The sequence below is a fragment of the Populus euphratica genome, unplaced genomic scaffold (assembly GCF_000495115.2).
Source record: "Populus euphratica unplaced genomic scaffold, PopEup_1.0 scaffold600.1, whole genome shotgun sequence".
NCBI classification, from domain to species: Eukaryota; Viridiplantae; Streptophyta; class Magnoliopsida; order Malpighiales; family Salicaceae; genus Populus; species Populus euphratica.
Genome location: NW_011500290.1, coordinates 172,902 through 178,974, shown reverse-complemented (window position 1 = coordinate 178,974; position 6,073 = coordinate 172,902).

Below are 6,073 nucleotides of genomic sequence, written 5' to 3'. Positions count from 1 at the left end.
TGCTCCCTACGAGGCTATGAAATTAAAACTACTGGGAAATAAGAACAGACAATGGTTAAGAGAGGAACCTAAGAGTATGAGGTTCGAATCGTAACACAAAGTAAAACTGGACAAGGAAAAACTAGAAGAGGATTAACAGTGATGAACGATAGAGAACCCAAGCTGATGAGAAGAACGTCTTAGAGGACTACCAAGAAGCCAACCAGGAATCAGCTATAGCTTCGTGAAGTAAAGCCAACGCCAAACCAGCCGAAGAGCACAAGGAAAAGCCATGCACGCCAAGGAAGCCATGCAGAAACCTTCCAGCAAATAAAGCAGCCCCAACAATGAATGAAGAGCTAGACCACAAAGTGGAATCTATGGCGTGGATTCTCCCACGTGGAAAGGAAGCCAGAAAAGAATCTGATCAAGCTCGTCCGACCAAGCAAAAGAACAAAGCCATAAATGCTGAGACGTAACTCGATGCATGAGCCATGCAAAGAGATAAAACTAACCCGAATGAGAAGATGCAACTCCCTAAGGACTTAGGCTGAATAACAACATCATAGAAGAAGAATCCAAGAGAAACACTATGACCAGAATGACTAGAACAGGAGAAAGCTCAATCGAAGGGACAACCTTGATAAAGAGCATAGCTAAGAAGAACCCAACAGATCAGCAGCCAACATTAAGAGAAAAGTGATCTTGCTCATGGAAGTGGAAAACTAGGAAAAATTGGGTCTGGAATTTGAGAAACAGAGTAGGGATGGACAAGCTTTTGCTGTCAAATAATCTTCTGTTCCTCTCCTCCCAAATTATGTAAACAAGAATACCAAGAGATACACGCCTCATTTTGCCATCAGCATTATTTCCACCCCCACGCAGCCACCTAATGGCACTGCTTAAAGATGACATAGACCTTGTTATATGCAGCCAATTTCTAATCATTTGCCAAAGAAGGGAAATCCATGGGCAGCTGAAGAACAAGTGACTATGGGACTCCTCATCAACCTGGCAGAATACACAGGATAAGTCAGTATGGAGAAAATAAAGCCTATCCTGTTGTGTATGGTCCCACACCATGTGATAGTGGGACCACCACATTTAATGAGAAGAGAGGCAGCTGACCACTTTAAAATTAAGTGGGTCGGGTACTGTAGCACAAGATTTGAAAAGAGAAGAGAGGAGAAGAAAATCAAGAGAGAAAAAGAGAAGAAAAGGCAGCAGAGCAGCCTTCATTCTTTCTTCGATTTCCAGCTCGTTCACCGTTGGATCGAGCTGATATTTTGACAGCAGCTTCTAGACACGTTGATCTTCATTCTGAACGGTTGGATCGAAGATTGGTGGTGTGGAAGCTGGCCGTTTTGACAGAAAACGGGGCTGTCAGTTTTGTGAGTTTTTCTCAAATAATTCTCCTTTAATCTTGTTGTAATCCGAGAATAAGTTGTTCTTGATGATATATATGTTGTATCCCTTAGTTGAATCTGAGGAAGAATGATTGTGAACCCATTATTTGTTGATAGTGGAAGTTTTTAGGTGGACTACGGTCCCGTGGTTTTTCCCGCATCGGGTTTTCCACGTTAAAAATCTTGGTGTTGATTTTGTGATTATTTGCATTATTTTTCATCATTGTTTGATTCTGTTTTACTGCACAAAGAGGGAAAGTTTGCATTATTTTTCATCATTTTTTGATTCTGTTTTACTGCACAAAGAGGGAAAGAATTGGGACTTGTGAATTGTAATTGTATTCCGCTGAATTGATCCGGGTAAATTGGTGTCCGGTTGTTCCGAATTTTCCCAACATATCCTTCTTGGTGTTGATTTTGTGGTTTTTTGCATTATTTTTCATCATTGTTTGATTCTGTTTTACTGCACAAAGAGGGAAAGAATTGGGACTTGTGAATTGTAATTGTATTCCGCTGAATTGATCCGGGTAAATTGGTGTCCGGTTGTTCCGAGTTTTCCCAACAAAGTGGTATCAGAGCCTGGTTGTGTAGATTGAATTTCTTGTGCAGTTAAAATGGAAAAGGAAGATTCGGGCATGATAAAGCTTACTTCCTCAAATTATTTTTTATGGAAAACAATGATGGAGGATCACTTATATTGCAATGATTTGGCTTTACCGATTGAATGTAAAGGAATAAAGCCTGATGATATGGATGATGCAAAATGGAATGGACTAAATAGAAAGGCTACTGCTAATGTTAGAAAATGGGTATCTTCTAAGTCCATTAATCATATTTCTCAAGAACATGACTGCTATACAGTTTGGAAGATGTTGGAAGAAACATTTGCTAAGGAGAGTGCACAAAACAAGGTTTTTGTAATTAGAGACCTTGTGAATTTGAAGTATAGAGATGGTGAAGATGCTTCAGTGCATATAAATGTATTCCAAGGGTTCTTGAATCAGTTGTCATTGATGAATCTGGAGTTAGCTGATGAAATGCAAGCACTAATCCTACTGAGTTCATTGCCGGATAGTTGGGAGACTTTGGTGGTGTCACTTAGCAATTCTACTCCGAATGGGAAGATCACTTTGAAAATAGTGAAGGATTGTATCCTCAATGAAGAGAAGAGGAGGAAAGGCACAAGCACTTCTGAGTCTCATGCACTTGTTACAGAAAGTCGAGGGAGAAGTCCAAGCAGGTTCTCTCACAGCAAGCAAGATAGAGAATCCAGCAATAGAAAAGGCAAATGGAAGCCAAGAGGAAGATCTCAGTCAAGGAAGGGTTTTAAGTGCTATTATTGTGACAAGCCTAGGCATATGCAAAAGGATTGCAGAAAGTATAAAAGAGATAAAAAGGGTAAAGATGAAGACAAGAATGAAGAGAATGGTACAGCTGCAGTTGTATATGATGGTGATGTTGCCATTGTTTGTGATGATGGTTGTGTTAATCTTGTATGTCAGGATACCACCTGGGTTGCAGATTCAGCAGCTTCTTACCATGTTACACCCCGACGTGATTTTTACACATCCTACACTGCTGGTGACTTTGGTCAAGTTAGGATGGGAAATCAAGGGATGGCTAGTGTTGTGGGCATTGGAGACATTTGGTTGGAAACCAATACTGGGTGCAAGTTGCTACTCAAAGATGTTAGGCATGTGCCTGATATGCGCCTACACTTAATCTCTACAGGTACTCTTGATGAAGAAGGCTATCACAATTACTTTGGAGATGGTAAATGGAAGCTCTCCAGAAATTCCCTGATTGTTGCTAAAGGGAAGAAAATGGGTCTCTACATGTCACAAGCCAAGGTGATCAAAGGGGAGGTGAATGCAATTGAAGATTGCTCTACTGATCTGTGGCATAAGCGGCTTGGACATTTAAGTGAGAAAGGCCTTGGCATCCTTGCCAAGAAGAACTACCTTCCATTAAAAGGTATGAACTTGAACACATGTACTCATTGTTTAGTTGGCAAACAACACAGAGTTGCATTTCAAAGATCACCTTCACATAGAAGATCACATGTTCTTGATTTAGTTCATACTGATGTTTGCTCTATGATTGACAAGTCTCTTGGGGGTGCATTGTACTTTGTTAGTTTTATTGATGATCACTCCAGGAAAATTTGGGCCACTTGTTTAAAATCCAAAGATCAGGTGCTTGATGTCTTTAAGGATTTCCATGCCAGAGTTGAAAGAGAAACTGGTAGAAAGCTCAAATGTGTTCGAGCTGACAATGGTGGTGAATACAAGGGTCCTTTTGAGAAGTACTGCAGGGAACATGGTATCAAGTTGGAGAAGACAGTTCCTAAGACTCCACAGCAGAATGGAGTGGCTGAGAGAATGAACAGAACCATTGTTGAAAGAATTAGATGTATGCTCTCTCATGCAAAGCTGCCTAAGTCTTTTTGGGGTGAGGCAATGAAGACTGCAGTTGCAATGATCAACCTTTCTCCATCAGTTCCTCTTGAATTTGATGTTCCAGATAGAGTTTGGAAAGGAAAAGATGTCTCTTATGCACACTTAAGAGTGTTTGGATGCAGGGCATTTGTACATGTTCCTAGAGATGAAAGGTCTAAGCTTGACAGCAAGACAAAGCAGTGCATTTTCTTGGGCTCTGAAGATGATGAGTTTGGCTATCGGTTATGGGATCCAAAGGAGAAGAAAATTGTGAGAAGTAGAGATGTTATCTTCTTTGAAGATCAAACCATTGAAGACTTTGAACAAAAGGAGAAAACAGAGTTTACTATTTTTATTCCAACTAATTCAAATCCAAGACCTACTCCACAGTTACCTTTAATGCCTGCTAATCATGGGGGAGACTTGCAAAATGATGATGGTGGTGGTTCTCTTATTGAGCCATTAGTTGGTGATCCTGAAGCAACTAATGATGATGTTGATGTTATTCCTAAACAGGTTATGCAGGAAGCTTTAGATGAGCCACAATTGAGAAGGTCAGCTAGACCTCGCCAACCTTCCACCAGATATTCTCCTCATGAGTATGTGTTGGTCACTGATGGGGGAGAGCCAGAATGCTTTGATGAAGCTATGTCACATGAGAAGAAAAGTGAGTGGTTGAAAGCAATGCAAGAAGAGATGAAATCCTTGCATGAAAACCATACCTTTGAGTTAGTGAAGCTTCCTAAAGGTAAGAGAGCACTCAAGAACAAATGGGTGTTCAGGTTGAAAATTGATGAACATTGCTCACAGCCAAGGTACAAGGCAAGATTGGTTGTGAAAGGCTTCGGACAGAAGAAAGGTATTGATTTTGAAGAAATCTTTTCACCAGTGGTCAAGATGTCTTCAATCCGAGTTGTGCTTGGCTTAGCTGCTAGTTTGAATCTTGAAGTAGAACAACTTGATGTGAAAACTGCCTTTCTCCATGGTGATTTGGATGAGGAGATCTACATGGAGCAGCCTGAAGGTTTTGAAGCAAAAGGTAAAGAGCAGCTAGTTTGTAAGTTGAAAAGGAGCTTATATGGGTTAAAGCAAGCTCCAAGACAATGGTATAAGAAGTTTGATTCTTTTATGGTGGATCATGGTTATGACAGGACCACTTCTGATCATTGTGTATTTATGAAAAGGTTTCCAGATGGAAACTTTATTATTCTCTTGTTGTATGTGGATGATATGTTGATTGTTGGCCATGATGCTAAGAAGATTCAGATGTTGAAGGAAGAGTTGAGCAAGTCTTTTGCAATGAAAGACTTGGGACCAGCAAAACAGATTCTTGGTATGAAGATCACACGTGACAGGAAGAAGGGAAAACTTTGGCTATCTCAAGAGAGATATGTTCAAAAGGTACTTGAGAGATTCAACATGAGCAACTCCAAACCTGTTTGTTCTCCACTTGCAAGCCACTTTAAACTAAGTTCTAAGCAGTGTCCTTCAAGTGATGAAGAAAAAGATGAGATGAAAAAGGTTCCTTATGCATCCGCAGTTGGTAGCTTGATGTATGCCATGGTTTGCACAAGGCCGGATATAGCTCATGCAGTTGGTGTGGTTAGTCGGTTCCTCTCCAATCCTGGTAAAGAACACTGGTCAGCAGTGAAATGGATACTCAGGTATCTCAAAGGTACTTCTAGTTTTGGTTTATGTTTTGGTAATGATAAACCTATGTTGGATGGATACACAGATGCAGATATGGCTGGTGATGTTGATTCTAGAAAGTCCACATCAGGATACTTGATGAAGTTTGCAGGGGGAGCAGTCTCATGGCAATCAAGGTTGCAAAAATGTGTTGCATTATCCACTACAGAGGCCGAATATATTGCTCTTACTGAAGGGGGCAAAGAGTTGTTATGGATGAAGAAGTTCTTGCATGAACTTGGCTTAGTTCAAGAGAACATTGTATTGCACTGTGATAATCAAAGTGCAATCCATCTCAGTAAGCATCCTACTTTTCACTCTCGATCAAAGCACATTGAGGTTAGATATCAATGGATTCGAGATGCTATGGAGATGAAGTCATTCGTTGTTGAGAAGATCCATACTGATGACAACGTGTCTAACATGATGACCAAACCTCTACCGAGAGAGAAGTTTGAGTTTTGCAGAAAGGAAGCAGGCTTGTTAGAGCCTCCTAAATTGAATTTTACATATTGATCGCCGGTATGGCGAATTCCTCACATGGTGTGTGAGGGGGAGATT